General features: G+C 30.4%; 1 long non-coding RNA gene across 2 annotated transcripts; it reads right to left on the bottom strand.

The window, feature by feature from the left end:
* Window positions 1-464: 464 nt before the first annotated feature.
* On the bottom strand, window positions 465-21958 carry LOC149058280 (uncharacterized). 2 transcript variants are annotated; one of them, XR_016190312.1, is made up of 3 exons: window positions 21832-21958; window positions 21099-21132; window positions 465-722 (listed from the first exon to the last, which is right to left on the bottom strand). It is a non-coding gene; the product is annotated as an uncharacterized LOC149058280 (long non-coding RNA). The 2 variants fall into 2 exon arrangements; XR_016190311.1 differs by lacking the exon at window positions 21832-21958 and adding an exon at window positions 21603-21727.
* Window positions 21959-22053: the final 95 nt, after the last annotated feature.

The following is a 22053-nucleotide window of genomic DNA, read 5'->3' as shown; positions in this document are numbered from 1 at the left end:
CTAATTTCTGTATCAAATTCCCCAATGGTATTTTCGATTGACATTTATTGAAAATTTTATATTTCGAATCTCTTTTTAAGTCTTTCCAACTTATGAATAGTTATAAATAATTGGGTTTTATAAATATAAACTATAAATATTTCTACCATTTTCAATAGTATCTTATCGACATAGTTTTAAACCAAATTTTGTTGAATGTAAAAATCTTAATATTATACAATACAGTCAATCAAAAGTTTTGTTTATAATGGCATTTGGATCTTTAAATGAAAAAAATCACAAATATTTTCGGAGACAAAAATATAAAGTGAATTCGACTTTACCACAAAAATGCAAAATTGTGTAATGATAAAATGGGCAAAAATGAAATATTTCTCCAAATAGAGTTTATCGGTTCGTCATAACTCGTAAAAATTCAATATAAAATTAACGTATATATAATACGTATATATAACGTATATAATATCTTACAAAATTACAAAAATTTTCATTACATTCACCTAAAGCAATTATTAAACATGTTCTCGACCAATTATTATGTTTTTGAAATATTTCAGATATTTCGGAAACATCGTTGCCAAATTTTGTTTCGGTATATCTACTGCAGTTATTGTCTTAGATAGTTGATCAACATCTTCTTCTAGTACTTGATACAAAAAATGCTGCGACTCCATTCGACGGTACACCACATTTTTCCTCTGTATTTAGTTTCTTGCCAAATTCTGAAAATAATCAAAAATCAATAGATCGTATCTTCACGCGCCCTACTATTCGATCATGTATTCTTGGTAATCTGCAGTTGCACGGACATATTCAAGTTCAACCAAACTTAACTAGTACTCATTAAGTTAAAATAAAATATGCGTTGAATAAATTAATATATTCATCATAGTATTTACTAAAACTACTCTGAGTAACTATGTCTAGAAACTTAACTTTTTAGCTAAAATATTTTACAATTTTTCAATTCAACTAATGTACCTCGCGTCATAGTAGATGCGTATTTTTAAAAATATTAATATTTCAAACGTATATATTTTATTTTCTGTTACACTAATATTGTTGTAAGACATCAGTAAATAACAATTTCAAAGAGTAATATACTACCTAATAAATTGCTGATTCATCTCATTTTAGCTGTTTGCTGTAGGTTTATACTGTATAATATAAAACATTTAAATATATTTTATATTTTTATGGGTCAAATTTTTGAAAGAATGTGTTCAGAAGCAAAAGGTTCTATGTAGTGTATAGATTACCTATTTTTAAAATCCACTTTTTTAAATATATTTATTTTTAGTGACAAATAATTTATAATTCAAGCACAAAAACTTCATTTAAAGTTTTAATCAACACGTTTTATATATTTGTTATTTAACAGTAATATTTAGTTGGGGCCTTAAGAAAAAAACAATAGATTCTCTCAATCTATGCAATTAAAAAATGATTAATTGTGTACCAAAAAGCACAAATTTTACACATTCATATCCGCCATACAAATACCATAGTACCTTAGGCAATCGTTCAATATTCTCGTAAAATAATAAATAACATTGAAAAGTCTATAAATATTACTATAACATTATATTGGTTTTAACTTCTTCGCAACCACTATTGTCTGGAATAACTAAAAAAATTCTTAGGGAAAAAATATATGTACACAGACAGCAAGTTTTTCTGTACAACTTTTAAGTCTTTTGATTAAATCGTTTACATTATTGTTTTTTAAAACATATTCAAGTTTAGAGACAAGCATAACACCGAACAACTTATTTGTTCGGTCTTATAACCAACAATCGATAACAACTAAAAACCATTCATTACGAAAAAGTATTATATAAGTATAGCACAGAGATTAAAATTTCTTTCCTGAACAAATTGATAGTATTTTATGATGGAACTTATTTGTTTTGAGCCCACCAAAATGATGTATTATGTATTGACGCAACGCCCGAATTCGTCGCTGCTGTAGTGCTGTGTATGAAATAATCTTGACAGAGGTCGTATTACTCGTATTCACCTGCTGGGTGCTACTATAATAGGTAGGTATTATATAATGTTTCAGCGTTTATGTATCGAAAATAAAACTCGAATAATGATTGTGCTGGAACACGATAATATTATTATAGATGTATTGGAGCGTCATGAAACCCGCGGTGCAAATATTTACGTTATTTTCATCGACGAAGTTTAAATTACATAATAATATTATTATTGTTGCTGAACAAACAAAAGCAATGTACGACATAATATTATAACCACGTCAGTATATATCGTTAGTTATTTTCGCTGTACGTTATAATATATACGTTAAATGAGCATTGATTACCGCAACCATAGAAGCCAGTAGGTATATAGGTACATCATGAAGATACATGCATAATTATAGTGAGCATATAACAATAATAATAATATGCATAAAGTATTTTTAGTAGGTAAGAAAAATGATGAAACAAAAAATATGCCTACTATCAACTTCTCGTGTCACGAATCGAATAAATATTTCTCTAATTCTGTAAACCGTTCGCTCGTGTATGCCTAACCGGAAAACGTGGACCGATATACCGATATACCTAAAGGTTGGAGGAGAGATAATAATTTTAAAAAGCATCCGCGGAATGAGTAAACAAAAAATTGAGCTCTGCAGAATGTGTGCAGTGTATATTATTATAATGTATATGTAATGACTACAGCATGAATATGTACCGCACATAACCCTCAGCCTTACGTAGTTACGTAATAATATGTATGGCTGCAGTAAACTATTTCATTTCATCGGACACAGCGGTGGTAGGCTGAAATTCCGCAGCTCTGGAAAACGCGTACACATGTATGCGTATTTAATATATTATTATCATCGTATAATACGACAGCAATGTAATCGTATATTACTTTGAACCTACCGGATGTATACCTATGTAGCTATACGAGTATGTATGCGCTTTAAATGAAACATAAACATGTAGGAATCTACTTTTCGATACAGAATACTTGTAAACGTTTTATAATTTTTAAATTATCTAGAAATGGCATCCACTATATTATATTATGTAGTACACTGATACGCACATGTGGTAGCTACGCATTACAATTTATATTTATTAGAATATTTTAGAAAAACTTAAAATATTTTAGAAATTTCTCACTGATAAAAAGTGAGTTTTCATTATATTTCGTATATAAGTGACATTTTTATGCATGGATTAGTTCTTTGATCTAAATTTAAAGTTTGTGAGGAAGGTGAGAATTCTTGTATTATTATAGATAAAATATATAATAATAGTTTGAATTTTTTAAAACAAAAATTACACTCGTACACAGACCGAAAAAATCTTAGCATACTCAAAGACATTTTAGTTTGAGTAAATAGAGTGTTCATCAATAATGTGTCTGTTTAAATGTTTTTAATTGATTTTAAAACTAAACATTTTTACAAACTTAGACAAATTAATATAACTTTTGTTAGTGAATTAGCATGATTCAGTATAACATAATAATTATATATGATAAGAAAAACCGATAAACGATAAGATATATGGTGAGAACAATTTGAAAGTATAATATTATATAAAATGACGTGGAGTACAGGGGGAGGGGGAAGAGAGCTCTTTAAAACCATTTTCCGAAATCACACCGCCGGTAAACCTTGATACTGCTTTACATACACGACCTTATATCATGCAGCTATAGTTGACCACTTAATCAGTTGAAAACAAATATAAAACATTTAAACCTCAACTATTTAAACAATTAAACAGTTTTTCAGCAGAGAAGTTTGCAGAATAGTATATAATGATTATAATGTATTGAATAATATTCCTAGTGTACCGAAGCTTGGAATCATGATTTCAGCAAAATATGTGGGTGCCAACTAGATGGTTGACGAATGAAGGTTAACAAACTTGAATTCAAAATACATTTTTTTAAAAGCAACTAAAGGTGTAGGTACCTACATTTGTACATACCAAACTCAACATATTGTTGTACAGAGGTTTTTTGATCTGAGATATAATACTTAAATTGTTATTATTATGTTTAATAATAGCAACGACAGCAATCCTATGTGGCTATGTAATTGCATTAAAAATTACAATGGTAATTTTTTTTTTCTATTTTATTATTATTATTTTTTTTTAAACTCTCAACCCTCAACCTTCGTCACGGAGCGCGGGCGTGTGCGTCCGAGTGAACGTGATTAAACGGCCAAGGAGCAAAAGTGCTTATCCCGGGGAATAGGTCGTAAAAACCAATAGGTAGGCACAATATATATAATAGTGTGTTGTGCGACATATCTGAAAGGAGGAGTATATATATAGGTATGTATATACATTACAAGTATATAAAGGAAAAACGGCGTCGTCGACGGATCGGGCGGTGGCACTGCACTGCAGCAGCGAAGGGGACGGAAGCAACAGGGATTATTGTTAAACCCTACACACACACACGCATACACACGCGCGCGCGTGTGTGTGTGTGTGTGTGTGTGTGTGTGTGTGTGTGTGTGTGTGTGTGTGTGTGTGTGTGTGTGTGTGTGTGTGTGTGTGTGTGTGTGTGTGTGTGTGTGTGTGTGTGTGTGTGTGTGTGTGTGTGTGTGTGTGTGTGTGTGTGTGTGTGTGTGTGTGTGTGTGTGTGTATATGTATGTATACGAAGCGTTTGACCGAGGGTGGCACGTGTACGCGCGGTTCACATATACAGCGTCCGCTCATTATGCTGCCGCGTTCGACCGTATAATGGAAAACCGTTCGGAGGCGACTTTTATATAATCTATACATATATATATATATATATATATGAGTCATATCAAACCAATAATAATTGTGGGGAGAATGCGCGCCGCCCCCGCAGTCAGGCGTATATGATATTATATATTATATTGTATACTCGCGGGGGAACGTTATAATATATTATATAATATTAATATGTTATTTATTAAAAATGTTCGTTTCCCGCGCAGAGGCGTCGATGTATGTCGGCATATTTTGGTGTGTGGCGACGGGGCGTACGGTCCGTGTCGAGTTTAATGAAATATTACATAATTTATGATAAACGAGCCAAACCGCGGAAATGCCACTCGTCGTCGTCATCGTCGTCGAACGTCGTTTGACCCGCGCGCGGACGCCATTATATAATAATAATAATATATCATAACGTTACATTACGAGTATATACCTAGATGTGAGTGTATGTATAATATGACTCGCGATCGGTAGTATTTTTACGCGAGAACCGTTTTGGGGTGAGTTTCGTGTGGGTGTACGGTGGGTCGGGTAGCTGCAGTCTGTCCGAAGCGCGCACACCTGCCGTCCCTCGAGTGCAGTTTGCCACGGCAGCGATTGCAGACGGCGAAACGTTAATCCAGCTTTGACATTTTTAACGCCAGTCGCCAGACACAGCGGCGACATGCGTGATGGTTCGATGGTATACATTTTGAAACACGACTGCTGAACAAAAGCGTATATACGACGAGAACGCGCACCGAGTTGGAGTTCTCCAGAGTTTTTGCAGTTCATATACAATATAAGCTAGATCAGTGGTTCTTAACTTGGGGTCTACAATATTCATGTTGGGGGTCCACGGCATCCTTAACACCTATAAGTCAATAAAAATTGTGTTTAATAAAAATAATTACAAATGTGTATGTTTTGTTATGTCTAAACACTCTAAACCTATAATTTTTACGTAATAAAAAATAATTATTGTAATTTTATGATAATATGAAATGTTTTGTACAAAATTAATATTCAACAAAAAATTTGTAGAGGACCTAACCTAACCTCCGATTTCTAAAAACCTTTCTTCGGGAGTCCGTGTTCTTAAGAACTGCTGCACTAGATTAATAAAGCGAGCACGCTGTATTTTCAAACTAAATCTTATTGTAGTATTTATATTAGATTATATTGTAGTTATTTATATTTTACAACGAGCGAACGATAAAAAAACGTATTACATTATTTTTGGTTTTAATACATATTCTAACCTACTACTCGTATGATTAAAATACATTTAATTTTAAATCAAGCACCTATTTCACACGGTGATACTTATTGATTTCAATAAGTAGGCTAATTTATGACCTGAATAAACGAATGCTACAAAGTTTTAGAAAATGACAACCCGTTGTTGTGTTTATATTTTAAATTTATGTCATGCAGGGGCGTACCCAAGGGGTTGTTTTTTGAGGGTTCTAATCATCCCCAAATTGACTTTCTTGATATTTTTAATTTTTCTTTTTATAAAATAAAAAATATATATTGTATTCAAAAAATTGAAACCACCTGCCAAAGAAAATCATGGACACACTCCTGGTGACATTATGTATTACTTTTTTTTTAAGTACCTATGTATTATCATATGAGATATATATTAGATTGAAAAATAAAATAAAAAATTGATTATGCTTCGGTACTATACTATGTACAATTGAAATTTATAAAACAATGAAGGCTTAATCCATAAATTACAATACAACATAACAATATAATATACATAATGATTTGCCTAGTATTATTTACCTCCTATAATCGAATTATTCAACTATGCATATATTTAAATTCCTATTTTTTTAAATTACAAAGTATACTTAAAAGTTGAATGTCATATGGCCATATAGATATTTGATTTGTAAATACTTGAATTTATTTGCACATTTTAGGAGTGTCTTTTTGGTCAAGGATCTTCTAAACCCGTGTTATCAAGAATTATGGACTATAAAAATTATTCTTAGTTCATAAATTGTATAAATTATATGAAACTATGATTTTTAATTTAAATAATAATAAATCAACATTTTCAAAAATACTTAAAAGGATGTTAACACACTATTTGATTTCTCAAACTGGTTCACAATCAACACAGCGAATTAGCATTCAGCAAAACCAATATTATGTTGTTCGTTTTAGTAGTACTGCAGTGGATATTAACCTAAAATCAAATTCACATTATCTGTATTTTTACTTCAATTTTCATATGAAATTTATTTTTTTATCTGAGTTATCACTACTTGTCATCTATCAGTATGTAAAATATTACTATACAAAATTCTCATTTATAACAGACAAATTGAAACATCGTAAAAAACTAAAGTGCAAACACAGATAATGTTTTTAAGTCTGATATAGCAGATCAATCCATTCTAATATTAAAGCTGACAACACAAAGTTTGTTCTATTGCTATTTATATAATATATATATATATATATTATAAGTTGCGCGTGGGTCAGAGTAAGAAAAAAAAAGTGCACTGACGTCTTAAAAATGTACAGTGAAAAAGGGTGGTGTTGTTATTTGAAAAAATTAATTGTATTGCCAAAGGACACTCATCAAATGACATAATGTAGAGTATACAATATATTTTCTTCGATTCTGCTCGAGAATAAAATAATAAAGAAATGCGAAGTTAAAATATAAATAAGCAATGGACATGCGACTACAGTGAATCGCCCTGCATTGCGTATGGTGACGGGTCGAATTTCCCACGGGGCTTCCAAACGGCCGTGATGTAGTTGTGTAAGCAGGATTGAGGTACCTAATACAAGTACACAGTCGTGCTCGACCGAACGTGCACCGTGCCCGTGCAATTCAATTTCGGTTGTAATTGATCGATTTTGTTGCGATTGGGAAGAGGTCAACCCCGCCACCGTTGTTAGCAGTTTAATCTTTCGGGAGGACAACAATTATGTCCAGCAGAACGATCGGGCGGGAAGCTGGATGCGAGGATGGTGCTGTGGAAACCATCGAGATTGGGATCTTAAAGTGAATTAATAAAATAAATATAGTTACACCGTAGCTGTGAAAATAGATCGATTCAGCACGTTTAACCACAAAACCGGCAACGGCATCGCTGTTATATAATAACATTATTGTACTTAAAACAGATTAAAATATAGTCGTAAATGAATATTTTAGTATACCTAGTGGAGATACCGGATACCGTATACCTACCATGTTTCGATAAAATAGTCAAGTAGAAGGCACGCATATTAAAATAAACTAATAAAAGAAATGTAAAACAAAGTAATTTACCCGTTCTTATACGCGTGAATCCATCTACTTTAAGTACCAAATAAATAGTATCCGACTTAGGTCTCATTTTCTCTACAAATCTGTTTTTCCACTAGGTAGGTAACTAACAAATTTCTTGTTTTTTTTTTTTAATGAAAGCAATACGAATATTAAGTTTTATTATACACTCTTGTAACGAATTTAAAAATCAGTGATGTCTTACGTCTTATATACTGCTCATTTATTAGATACGTTTTAGAATATGTATCAATAATTAAATATACTCGTCTCAAAGATTATATTATATAAAATCATAAACATGTTCAAAATTACTCCTTACAAATTTTCATACTAAATGCAATATTTAAATATTCCTAAAAAAACCCAATTTTTCTTATTAACCATTTTTACTTCTTTACTCTGTTCTTTAAGCCTACTATTCAAAGAAAGAAAATACTCGAGATTGTATTTTTAATATTTACATAAAGTGTAAATGTATTTGGTCTAATCAGGTTTTCAGACTTTCTTCAAAAGTTTTCCTGGTTCTGATTAATGTGTACATTAACTTAATTATCGTGTACTAATCTTTAATATTTTCTGTGATTACAATACGTCCAAAAATCATTTTTGAGTTGATTATCATTAATCATTATTATTACTTTATGAAATGTAAGTTTTTCACTTTTAATTATTGTACAATTATTTATTTTTTGTTTATCTCTTTGCTGGCTGATATTTCTTTAATTTGTCATCATTATTTAAAATATTTTTATTGGGATTTTTTTAAGCTCTATGACTAACTTATGAAATATTTTAACACTCGTAATAAAATATATAAACAGTATTAAACACTTTCTGTCCAGATATATTTTGGATTTAAAAATTTTCGAAGATACTCGAATTACTCATGGCCAAAAAAAAAAATGTATTTACTTTTCATGTTAAATTCAAGTTAAATATAAAAATAAATTTAAAGTTGCTCAATCGAATGAGTATACACTATACATACTTTAGGTAGTGACCAAAATGGTTAACCACGTTATAAAGCAGTATAGCCGTGGCAGTATATATGTATAACACATGCATAATGCATATCCACAGGGACACCATTTGGTGGGTGGCTGAGTGTACTTTGGCAACCCTATATTTTTTTTTGCGTCTTATTGGCCTGTCATAAAATTTTCAAACTCGCCGACGGCCGATGCACAAAAGTTAAAATCTATTATTTAAACCATAATGTGTATAATATAATATTAATATGTGTGGGGGTAATGCGTATATTTATTATTTATAAATGTGTACCTACTATTGATATATGCATGTCAAAAACCATTTCCAACTTCTAACTTTCCAATTGTTTTCATTTATTAAAATATTAAAATATACCCCCCTATTCAACCCCATATATACATAAAATATTATGTATATCCATTATGGTGAAGAAAAAGTGGCCAACTTAAAAATAGCGCAAATGCATATCCGGGACACCTGCCATGCAATGTATATAGGTATGAGTAATTTATTAATTTTAACACTATGTGTTGGATTCGACAAAAATTGTGCATCGTTTACGAGTCCATAAAAGTTGGTATGTTGAATCATCTGTACCGAGGTGTGATATTCGTATACGACAGTACCTACCTAAGTTATTTCAGAGATTAAAGACATGCGATCAACAAGTGGGCGATGGCACAGGTGGCAGTAAATAGGAAAAGAATGTGTAAAATATTTAAGTGGATTTAAAATATTTATAAACTGCACATAATATGTGTCTAATGTACCTTAGGTACAGTACCTATAGTATATATTTAACAGTAAATATGACGAAAGAAATAATATAATACGCTCGTATATTATAAATTTACATTCTGTCTCTGCGTCGTTTCGGCCTACTCAAGTATAAAAAAACCCGTTGTGTCTGACACATTTTAATGCGATCGTGTATACGAATAATAATATATTATCTACAATGATCGACTTTAAAGCGATGGATATTTAAATGACCTTGGTTTGGGGAAAAATCGCAATCGAACGCCGTAGATTTTCCGAGATGGAAGAATTTTTGATTCGACAACTTCACGGTATTGCGTCTTGTTTTCAATTTCGTCACACGTGCGTACCCATATAATAATAACATCCACGTGTCCTCGGTTTACTGATTTAGGTAAGTACGTTTTCTCTGTTCTCCGAAATCCCTTTACCGAATTTTTATTTTTTTATACACCCTCCATTGCTCTCCCTCACTATTGGAAATACAACAAACCCCCAAGGTAAAACGCGTGAGCGGCACCAATATTATTCTAAATTAATTATGTATAGCCAGTAGACAGTGAGGGGAAAATATGCGATATAAACATAATATATAGGTACTGCACACGGAAATACGGGGCATATTACAAAGCAAAAAATATTGAATTCCCAAACCCGCTGCAGGTAGGATATACACGTCGTCCTATATATATATGCACGTGCCAAATAATTTTTTTTATAAGGAGTAAGTATGGATGTGCCTTATTCGTCTAAACATAAAAGAAAATGGTTATGATTCGGCCGGCGGGGAATACTTGTTGTTTTCGAAACATAGAGAATACACGCTGTGACTGTGCAGCTCTCTCTGCGCGGAACCTTTGATGTCCAACGTGACCTTTGAGTCTAATGGACGGAATCGCAGATTTAATTAACATACAACTTCGCCATAGACATATATATATATTGCCGTTTTATAATCGTATACGCGTAGTGCGCCGGAAGCCATGTCCAACTGTGATCGTATATATATATAGTGTACACATTTAGTACATTAAAAGCGTGTTACAAGGCATGTGTGTGAATATTACTACGTAATGTAATATGGTTTTCATCCCTTTATATATTATGATAATAATATAATAGAGTTTATGTAATTGTATAGAAATACTAGCGAGTTGCGGTCGTTGTTTCGGTGTGTTATGTCGTATATATTCGGATATATCAGCTAAACTAGCTCGTTATGATAAAATAATCATGTTTATACTTTTCGTCTCATAGTTTTCAGGCATAAAGGAAACGATAGTATAATATCGAATGCAATCGGATAAATACAATAATTGTCTTAGTATTGTGCAGTTACAAGGTAGGTATACTGTTTACCATAATTCTATGATAATACGAACGACAGACACTTTTCGTTTAAGCCTACAAGTTACTAACTATGCAAATAACACTCGCTGCAATAGATTAATACAAACTGTAAATAAATTTAAAATTGATATGTTCAGCTCATCAAATTTAGACTCATTTAAATCCTATTGTAACTATTTAATTCTTAACACATAAGCACGCAATGTTTTTTTTTCGTTGATAATTATTGAACATTGATTATTATTATTTCTATCAATTTCCATAGACATATTTACTTATATGTCTACTCGTATTATAACTACTACTATTAATACTATTATTATTATTATCATTATTAATATTATATTATATTCTTACTTTGTTTAATTGTAATGTTTTAATCTATTGTAATAGGGCCTTGCCCGTTTACTACTTAACAAATAAATAAATAAAAATGCGGCTATATTATGTACCTACTATTACTTTAAGGTATAGAGCACAAAATATGACGTATATACCTATTAAATATTATTCACGCCATGATTTTTATATTTTCAGGGTGGAATGGACAAGCAGCGCTCCGTATACGGGACACCGGTTTAAAATAATATCAGAATATTCAGTAGTGAATTTATTTCCGGACCGGTTGCTTGTGGTGAGTTTAAAAGTATTTACGTGAGCCGTCGCGCACCATAATCGCAATTAATATTGAACTCATCAGTCATCACTCATTATATATAGAACATTATTATCTATATAAGTATACTGCAAAAATCGAATTCGTATTTTTTTTGATTTTAATTTTTTTTTTCAGTAATGGTTAAAAGACCCCCGACGGGTTCGACGGATCAATCAAAAAATGTCAAACCGCCGGCGTGCCGCTCAGCTATATCCATTCGTATTTCGTATATTTGAATTATAACGGAATTTGCATTTTCCCATTTAAACTTATCGCACGATATTCACGAAAGAGAATTATTCATCATTGCTTTTTGTATTTCAATGGCAGTATATGTACTCTATACCTGCCAAAAATTATTGTGTGGGTCGACAGAGTCGAGTAGTTCGCGGTGGAAAGAGGAAACGACTGCACCATTTCCACCGCGCGACCACTCGAGGGGTGAAACAATGTGCATTAAAGGTTTAAATATTTAACAAAGCCGCCACCCACATACCCTTTGAAAGGATCATTGTGATTATTATGATTGGAGAACTTTTAGTGCACAACACGCCAGCTAATATACAAACACGGGTCGTGCTCGTATTATGTACAGCAGCGGCAGAAACAAAACATATTATTATAATATAATAATATATTATATCATTATGCCGTTATGCCGTTAATCCGTGGTGCAAATTTTGAAAATGATTTTTTCACCCCGTAATAAATGTCAAAATAAATTTTGACAAACACATTTGAATATAGAAAACCAACATCGGATTACAAGAGATTATACAATTACATCGTATATTGTATTATAATACCTACATGATATTTTACATATTATTATTGTAGAGTGTGTGATATTAAAAAACTACATATTTTATAATATAGTCGCGACATGCGTATTATATATTATTAATATTATTTTTGACATTTTTGTTATATCGTTTGACGTTACGCGCGTATATAAGTTACCTCGCTACGGACATAGCAAGAACCTATATTATAACATTTTATTGGTAGAATTTTTCAAAAATATTAATTATTATGTATTATAGGTATTGTATTTATTATTACCTTCTCGAATATGCACTCAAACGGGAATTTTGACGAAATACCGTGCAGCATGGTAGGAATTGTTTTTTGTTTTTGTTTTAGTTTTTGTCATCGATTATACGCGTATAACATCATATAGATACCTACAACAGCCAACGTGTGTCAATAAACAGTGCAATCGAATTCCTATATTTTAATGCATTTCACATTTAATGACACCAATCGGACACATTGAAACATGTGTTTTCGAGTGGAATATACAATGCTATACGCGCGTACGATAAAAATTGATTGAACCGTACAAACTCGAGGCCAACAGTTTTTTTTACAATCATGTTCAATGCCTTGTCATTCCATCATTTTTCATTTTTCCCCTTCGTATGTATTATTCTTTTATACATAATATATTACGTATATTTGTTTTTTCATCCGTTCGTTATTTTTTTATAAAAATATTACAAATACAAATATTTAAATATTACAAATATATTAAGCAGTGAAGCAGACCGTTTCAACGTTAAAACTCGACGAATCAAAATCAATGAGTGTACGTAGGTACTATATTATATATCTATGGGTTCACTATTGAACTATCATGATAGGTTCGAATTATAATATTATACATTTATTACATCGATCACTATACCTACATGAAAAACGATTGCGCGAGATTTTTGTTCTGGTCTGCAGTGAAGCACTATAATATTATTATAATCATCTATTATTATGAGTATTTTTTTTATTAATTGTTTGAGGCATCAACTGCTGGTTATTAGCCGGCGTTACATATTTAATTTACATTAATTTCTTACACACTTGCTTAATTTCTACTTATATTATGAGTATTATAATAACTAATAAGATAATATTTCAGACTCTTCACATAACTTCCCGTTAAATCCGGCACTGTCAACACATAAAAAATTAAATAGTGGCTCTCAAAAAACATTTCATCTTCGTTATCCATCATATATAGTGAAAACCACTCACATATGTATGTATATACATATACATATAAAAAAAAGGATTAAGGATATCTAAGACACCGAAAAGGATACGCTCAAAAAGTCAAAATCACAACTATTCTGTAGAAAATTCATCAAGTACCTACATATTATAGTATTTGAGTGAAAAAAAGTTTTTATTATTAGTAATATTTTTTTACTATTTCAATTCATACGATTAAAATAGACATTAATCACGTATTCCATATGGTTTTCTAAATACTATTATCTTACGCATGCCTATAACATTACATCATCAATGTGGTCACACAAAAAGTGTATTAAATTACTTTTTAAGAAAAATTAGGTGTAAACTATAATATATGTACAAAGACAAAGCATTTGATGTACCTTTATAATTAATTAAAAATAAAACATTCCAAACAAAAGTCATTTGAACTTTTTGAACTTACAATGTGTAATATTTATATTACTTGCGCATGGTATAATACAGATCATACTACAATAAAGGTACCCGCATATTATTGAAGTCATTAAGTACATAAAACAAAAATATTACAATCCTATAGTTTGTGTACTTTACATGACTTAAGGCAGGGACGCCTAGAGGAGAGTGCAAAAGCACCACCTGAGAATTTTAATAATTTTGATCTTTCAAATAAATAATAAAATATAAAAGTTCCTTCTCTAGCTGTTAAATTATAATTAATGCCCACGAATATTCCCAGTAAAGTACGTAGTAATAATGCTGAAAATCGCAATACAAATTTTAAAATTGACTAGTGATGAACTAATAAAAAAGTTATTCACTATTACAAACAAATATACATTTCCTATAAATCTAAAGCTCTATTTGGATATATATATATTTAAAATTAATTAAAATAACTAAGTAATTTATTAAATGGTATATTTTTCCAAATAATTAATTTATTAAATACACATACATTTGTACTAGAACTAATAAATACAATTTATTACAATATTTAGTGACTCCCTCTCAGCTCTTACCAGCCTCCAAAATCTGTATTCCCCTTCTGATATCGTTAGAAAAATTCAAAACACCCACTACATAGCAAAACAACAGGACAAAAACATCACATACTCTTGGATTCCTGGCCACTGCATGTAACATAGACGGCAACGAACTTGCAGACACAGCCGCCAAACTCGCTCACACATCCCCAAATTCTATCAACCTACCCATTTTCTCTCTCAACGACATAAAGAGGGTCATCAAAAATGATACATTACTTCAGCGTCAAAAGGAATGGAATGAAATGTCAACCAAACTGAACGAAATCAAGAGATCCGCCTTACCGTATCCTTCTCCAGATAACATCTCAAGAAAACACGAGACCTCTATAAACCGTCTCAGAATTGGCCATACCCACCTTACACACTCCCACTTAATGAAGAAGGAAGACCACCCAGTTTGCACATGTTGCGGAACACTACTTACTGTGAAACACATCTTAACCTAATGCAAAATATACGACAAAGAAAGAAGGCTATATCAAATATCCAACCACCTTGCTGAAGCACTCAACCCGGACCCCAACAATATACACAAGATCATACTATTTCTCAAATAAACGAATCTTATAAACAAACTGTAAATTGTAAATAATACTATTCACTTAACTCCTAATTATTACTACTTTGTCTTGTTTTAAATACTAAATTACTTTATATATCTTTTTAAATATTAATGTAATATGTAAATATACTAATAGATAATGTACTGTTACATCCAATGGCCATAGACGCCGCGGATAGTTGTTTAATAAAAAAAAAAAAAAAATACAATTTACTTATATTATATTTTAAAATGTATTTATTTATTTGTTTATTTATATCGTTTCATACTCATTAATCTGTATAGAGATGTCATTATAATTTAGGATTATAGGGGCCCTTGGCTTATATTTACACTAAAAGTATTTTGCACATAGGAGCTACTTTATTGCGAGCGTCCCTAATTTAAGGTATATAATATTATATCTTAAAAATATGTGCATCTTAAGTCATGATAAGTTTTAAGATTTTCAAAAAAGTGTTTAAAATATTGTAGTAGATCGTTACATTTATAAATACGTTTGTATATAATATTTTAAATGGGTATATTAAAGTACAGTTTTCTTTCTTATCTCATAAAATAAAAAACATACAAAATAATTTTATATTATAAATTATAATAATAATCTAATCAAGAAAAAAATCTGTATAAAAGTTTTTAGGATAAAAAATTATTATTCAAGCGTTATTATGTCAACAGGTACTTATACTAAAATAAAAACTGTGTTTGCTCCACTGAAATAAATTTATCTTGTCACAAAATTCAGACATTAAAAAATATATCAAACGGGTTTAATACATTTTGAAGGAAAATTTAATATCTAATATTATATATTATTACACAGTTTAAATTTATTCATTCAAAAATTATTTTCTAACAGGTAATTTTTTTTTTTATCGCTATAAGTATTTTACTAAACTAAAATCATTTTGAAAATGATTAGCTGTAAAACAATTTAATAATATGGTTAAAAATATTTAAAATCAGAAAATTAATGGCTACAAAATGGCTATCTTTAATTTTTTTGGAAATAGTTAAATATAAAAATATTTTTTTTTACTTTTTTACAAAAACATTAAAATAAATTTAAATATGAAATAATTGTAGTTCTTAACCCTGTGAATCTTATTATAAAACCAGAATTTTAATATCTCCATTATTTCGTGAGATATCGCAATGGGTAAATCCTAGCGGGAAACCTATATACCTATATAACTAATAAAGTTTCACAAAAAAACTTCTTCAGGGTGAACAACAACCAATCTTTCACCATATGTTGGCCTAAAAGATTATAGATATAGGTATACTGTATCTATATGTTTAATATAAACGTAATGTCATGTCTATAGATAATAATTCAAATATACCTAATTTTGTTTTCTCTATAACCATTAGGTTTAGTGGTGCATTATTAAGTATAACTATTATTTCACGGTTATATTTTTTTCTTGTTAAATTGTTCTCACTACGGAGGATAGTTTTCTGAATTCCAGATACACATTGTTTTATTCAAAAACACATGTATTTTGGACCTTAATTTCTCATAATTATATTAAATCCCATTGAAAAAATTCTTGTTTAAATATTTCTGCGAAGCGATGCAATTTATATGATTTTAAAACAGATAAAATTCGTTAATATAATGCTTATAAACTTTACTTAGTATACTATAACTGAAATCCAATTCAATAAGTGTAAATTAATGACTATATAAAGGTAATTTGTTTCATGAATTCATAGGTATAAGGTATATATTATAATATTTTTAGACATTTTTGTTAAACAAAACTGTTATTTTCTATCTCAAAAGACAAACTGTTTTTGACACACATTTAATTAGTTTTTCAATAACTTTAAAATGTTTACTTCTAGTTACAATGACGAAGATAAAACAAAATACATTATCTGCATTATTTTTGGCTTATTAAAGTATTTGAGCTTGAACACAATTATTTACACAAAACGATGATGTATATTTGTCGGCTACGGTAATATTGTTACTTAGTACTTATACCAAGTCGTCTTTTAGAATATCTTAATTCAATCGAAGCGATACCAAAATTCCAATTTGGGTTTAAGTCACGCCATTCTACAACTCAGCAACTACTCCGACTCACAGAAACAATTAGTAACGATTTTGAAAGAAAAAAACACACAGGTGCGGTTTTTTTGAACATCGCAAACGCGTTTGGTCGTGTCTGGCACGAAGGCTTTTTCTATAAACTAAAATGCGTAAACATACCAAAATATATTCTGTACATACTAAAATCCTTTCTCAATGACAGACGCTTTGTTGTCAGAATAAACGAAACACGATCATCTTGCAGACCTATTCAAGCTGGAGTTTCTCAGGGATCCAAACTTATAGGACCTATTCTGTTTAACTTTTACATCTCAGACATTCCACAAACTACGGACACAAACATCGCTCTATTTGCTGACGATACCACCATCTACTGCGAATCTTCGGATACTCAGATAATTACCACCGCACTCAAAAAACATCTCAATAAAATTTCATTATGGTGCCAAAAATAGAGAATTATCATAAGCCCATCAAAAAGCCAAGCAGTATTTTTTTCCCTACGTAGAGCACAAACACCTCAACCAGTTAAGTTCGACAACGAGCCAATAGGATGGAAATCTTCGGTAAAATACTTAGGCGTTATCCTCGATAAGAATCTTAACTGGTGGCCTCATCTATCGGCTAAACTCCAGCAAGCATACCAACGACTGCTAGTGGTTCTCTTTCCGATATTAAATAGAAAATCAACTATTAGTAAAAAATGCTCACTCATTATATATTAAAAGCAAGTACTGAGGCCTTTAATCTTATACGCAAGTCCTATATGGGGCAGTTGTGTAAAAAGTCACTTAAATAAAATTCAAATCTATTAAAACAAAATACTCCGCATAATAACAGATGCTCCCTGGTTTGTACGCAACAAAGCCCTGCATAATGACTTGAAAATCCCTACTATTGATGAGCACATAAACCATACAGCAAACAGATTCTTTCACTCACTTACGTACTCGAAAATGGTGCTGCTCACTATAACTTAAATGAAAGCCCTACAAAAATTCTCCGTCTCAAGAGAGGAAGACCCCACAATCGCGGAAAATGACATCTAATTACTGCCATATCGAAATATATTTGTGTATTCTTACACCTAACAATGTATAGTAAATGAATTATTGTTCTCCAATCATGCATAGGTACTTTGTAGCATCACGCAGTAAGCCATAATATTAATATCCGATATTAATCATTAGGCTAGAAAAATTATTGGAACGCGTAGGTGTGTAATATAATATAATGTGAGATTAGGTAACATTATATTTGTTAGCATTATATAAGTACCTACTTATTAGTTATGTGTCATAACTACAAATCTGTCAAAATACAAATTGGTGAGTTCAATAATCAACAAAAATATAGATAAGTTCGTCATCAGAAGCTTTCCCGCATACGTCACAATAATATTTATTCGGGATGAAAATTCCAACAATTAAATAATGAATGTGGTCTGCGCGTCTCCGAAGAGCGTACGAGATAGTAATATCAAAACTAACAACAAACGATTGATGGGTGGGGGCGAAGGGGAAGAGGGTGCAATGGGAGCGAGATATGCAAAAGTTAATTAGTATGAATGAGCCTAGTGTGTATATTATGAATGTATCTATGAGTTAAGAAGTTTCCGTGTTTGGAACGTCCCGAGGCGGTGATATAAGTTTCGCCAAGTTTTATATAATACTGTGCACAACATTACAACAAGTATATCTAGCCGAGAATACAACAGTGATTTACCTCAAATACATGTTTTCAAAATTATATACCTACATATATTTTACCTATATAATTATGTAAGCCAATAGCCCAGCCGGCGAGTCACATATATACCTACAAATGTATATATATATATATATATATATATATATAGGTATATACAATCTGCAAGTTACAAAATATATAGATGCGCATGCATACCTACGTATATATGATATATTTTATGATATAATATGTACGTACACGGTTCATTAGATACGTTAATTTTTATCACCGACTTAACTTTAAATGATAAAAGACGGAACATGCATATATAATATTATTAAAGAAGACCCCGGCATGTAGAAACAATGTATATTATGTATAGTGATAACTCGTAAATACTTATTTCACCTATTGAGCGTGCGCGACGAGTACGTTAACATTTACGAGTATTTGCATAATAAATATATTACGCTACGGGGAAGTATTACTGAATTTAATTAGAAACGATTAAAATTACAAAAAAACAAACACGAGTAAAATGTAATTTTTTAATAAGAAAGGCTATTCATTCCGTTTCTGTCGCATTATACAGAGTGATTCACCAAGTATGTCCATCCTTAATTTTTCCTTTAATAATAAATAATAACTTCAAATTCTTATTTTGGGAATTTTTAAGTATGCATAGGCGGCATAGCCGCATAGGTATTTTATTGGCTCAGCCCGTAGAGATGAGTAAATAAAATAAGATAAATAGGAATATATTGCCTATTGCGAAATACATAAATTTGGTATGCAATTTAAACAGTGTCCTGTGGACTGTAATGATATAAAATTATTTTTTCTAATGAGTGCCACCTCTTGGACTCTGAGTTGAAAGAATATAGAGCGAGTATTGGTTAAAATATAATGATATTGTATACATTTTTTGAAAAAATTTCGATACCTATAACTTAATAATAATTTATTTATATTATAAATATAATATAATATAATTTATAATTTATAATTTAAAATAATTAATTGGTAATTTCCAAAAATCAGGATTGAAATAAATACATTTTAAATGGATAAAAACACAGTGAGCGTGCCTGGTAAATCACCCTGTACCTGGGTTATATATTATTCGTCTTATACGTTCTAATATGATACAACTCAAAAGTGACTGCGTTTTGTCTGACCCCGAAATGTCTATCTATCTCTCTCTGACTATAAATGCGTATCCATATAAACCTATATATAGGCTATAAAACACCGTCCCTCCAACACGGTTTCTCTTATTTTTGTTTTAACGAAAAACTTTATAATGTTTTTCTCTTTTTCCTACAAAGTTTATATCCTCTCGCTTGCTCTTGTCTTTCTAGGTATTCATAATGTATAAATATACATAAACACGTCAGAGACAACTTCATAAAATATACGGTACGAAATGCACTTACGACTCTCCTGAGTAATCATCAGAAAAGTGTTTGTCCAAATTGTATTACCGCCTTACCACCCTCCTCCATAAAAAAAATACCTTCAAGGTATACCTGTAAAGTGTATATACACACGTTTTGAGAAGTGCCACCTTTCGATAGAGCTATTATAAATTAACGACTCTGGCATAATATTATATACCTAATCATATACATATATTACTACTTGTAACTAGACCAGTAACCGTTTTTTTTATCATTATTATTATTTTTTTTTTAATATTCTAATGCACCACATAGCGATCTAAAATTATTAAATTAAGTAGTAAATATTACAGGTTATTAAAAAAGACCGAATGTTTATGAAATGTTATCCGAAAACGAACCAAAAGTAATCCGATTGAGTACTTGGAAGGTTATTTCGACCGCTTTTGAAAATAATACGAATAAAATAAAATATTATAGAGGTATAAAGATAGATATAATGGTGTATGTATATAATGTTGTATACGCACTCAAGCTATCAACTACAAAAAACTGACTTACATATTTAAAAAATCGAATTATTCCTCTTCTGAACCTGTAATAAAAACGCGTTTGAATTAATAATCGTTAAAATGAAACTTTTTCTCTAAGTTTAGAAGTCTATTAAAAATTTAAAACATATAAATTATGATGCATAGTATACATTTTTACTCATGTCTGTTTTTTATGTTCATAATCATAAAGGAATTATGCATAGGTATAATAATGTAGACTCTACATTGTAGTGTGATCCAATGTATTAATATTTTCGTTTTTTTTTTTTTTCTATTCTTGGGGTGTAATTTAAATAAATAATTATTAAATAATATTTTTTATAATTTATATACTAAAATTACAAACATGACATACACATATAATTTCAAAAATAAAACGTTAGCTTTTTTAATTCAATCAAAGCAAATATCCTATATATGTATATATTATGATGTAATTTAATCAAACTTAACTTATAGTTTGAAATTGTAAACTATTAACGTGACTATTGTTTATATATTAATTATTTACCTCAATCATATTAAGTTAGTCAACGCTCGTATTAATAAGCCATGTATAAGAACAAAAAGGATTGCGGTTTAATTATCAAAATGGCACAATGCAGTAAATACAGTAAGTTAAAAAACATTTTCTTGCTACTTGTATATAGCACTTTCTAAGACCGATAAATTAATATTGAATGATAATAAAATAGTAGTATAGTACCAACGTCACGAAACTAAGATATATTATGTTGTACCTTAGTAATTATTTAAGCCATAACTCCACAGAAGCTGTAATTATTTTGATCATTTAAGCACCAGCTAGCGTAGTAAAACACCAACAATATTCCATGTAACACTTATGTATTTACAAATATAAAAAAACCAAGAATTAATAAATAGTTTTTCTGCCAATAAAGCGCCTAATTTAAGTACCTACCATAGAATATTATATGTACCTACCAAAGTACCATAATTAA

Source organism: Diuraphis noxia, unplaced genomic scaffold (assembly GCF_037042655.1).
Source record: "Diuraphis noxia isolate RWA-SAM2 unplaced genomic scaffold, SU_Dnox_SAM2 contig0002, whole genome shotgun sequence".
Lineage (NCBI taxonomy): Eukaryota > Metazoa > Arthropoda > Insecta > Hemiptera > Aphididae > Diuraphis > Diuraphis noxia.
Note: the sequence above shows the minus strand (reverse complement) of the source record. Positions and strands in the feature narration are given on the sequence as shown.